The following is a 1,183-nucleotide window of genomic DNA, read 5'->3' on the forward strand; positions in this document are numbered from 1 at the left end:
CAATAAGTACCTTGAAGCAGGGTAACCCAACCCTAATGAGCTACAGACGAAATTAAAATTTCAGAGCATTATTTACAGTTAAGGATTAAAATCTTAATTATGTTTGTCATTAAAATTATCAGAGCAATTATAATTGAACTGATCAGCAAATATTGTTGCAATATGGAAACAGGAACTGTAATTAATTATTAAATGAAATTACAATTTCAAATCTGTAATTAATTATTAAATTAAATTAGAAATGTTGAATCCCTAAGGATAGCAAGTTACTAATACCTACTGATGTTATTACAATCATAAGGGCAATCATAATTAGCTTAATCCGTACCACTCTAATTACTTACAAATGCAATAAAAAATTTCAGAGCCCTATTGATAGTTAATGATTAAAAATTTGAATGTTGTTGTCATTAGATTATAAGAGCAATTTATAATTAAATTAATCAGTAGATATTGTTGCTGAGCAGTTATGGAATCAATCACAACATAGCATTAAAGTAATGAGGACGAGAACCATAATTAATTGTTAATAAAACAACAGCGTTTAAACTGGTATAGTAAACAAGCTGAAGGGGAAAGGACAAACCTTTATTTGTTTACAAACAGCTCGAAAATGGCGCTGACGAACTGCGCTTGCGCACTTGATAGTTACTCCGGAAAAGGTTTCTTAGAACTTCCGGGTTACGGCTGTTACTATGGCAACATACCCTGCAATAACTAGCATGTGCTACGCACAGTCTATGGTTATACACAGTTTAAAGTACATCACAGGAGATTAAAAAAACTATTGAGGTTCTTATCTGAACAATCTCAACTCATTAGAGTGAGGTAAATGAATCTACAGATTTTCTGCAATGAATACAGTAACGTTATTGTAGATCTCGGCGGATCTAAGCACTTTGTGTTAGTCTATTTATACAGACAAAGACACACGTGGATTTAACCACAATTCTACTTGATCAAGATTTCACAATTCTCCCATTAAATAACGTTGGGACACTCTTCTGAGCACCGCGTTTAAAGTTCACTAGTTTTAGTGAATAGATGGCAAGAGAGCATTAATTTATGGTGGCCTAGAGAGCTCAACGCGCTGCAACTTAAGAAAACACATGCAAATTGAAAAAACACCAGCAAATTAAGAAAACATCTTCATCAGTTTGACAACACACGCGCTGCAAATCCT

Source organism: Sinocyclocheilus anshuiensis, unplaced genomic scaffold (genome assembly GCF_001515605.1).
Source record: "Sinocyclocheilus anshuiensis isolate Anshui unplaced genomic scaffold, SAMN03320099.WGS_v1.1 scaffold126, whole genome shotgun sequence".
In the NCBI taxonomy this organism is placed as follows: domain Eukaryota; kingdom Metazoa; phylum Chordata; class Actinopteri; order Cypriniformes; family Cyprinidae; genus Sinocyclocheilus; species Sinocyclocheilus anshuiensis.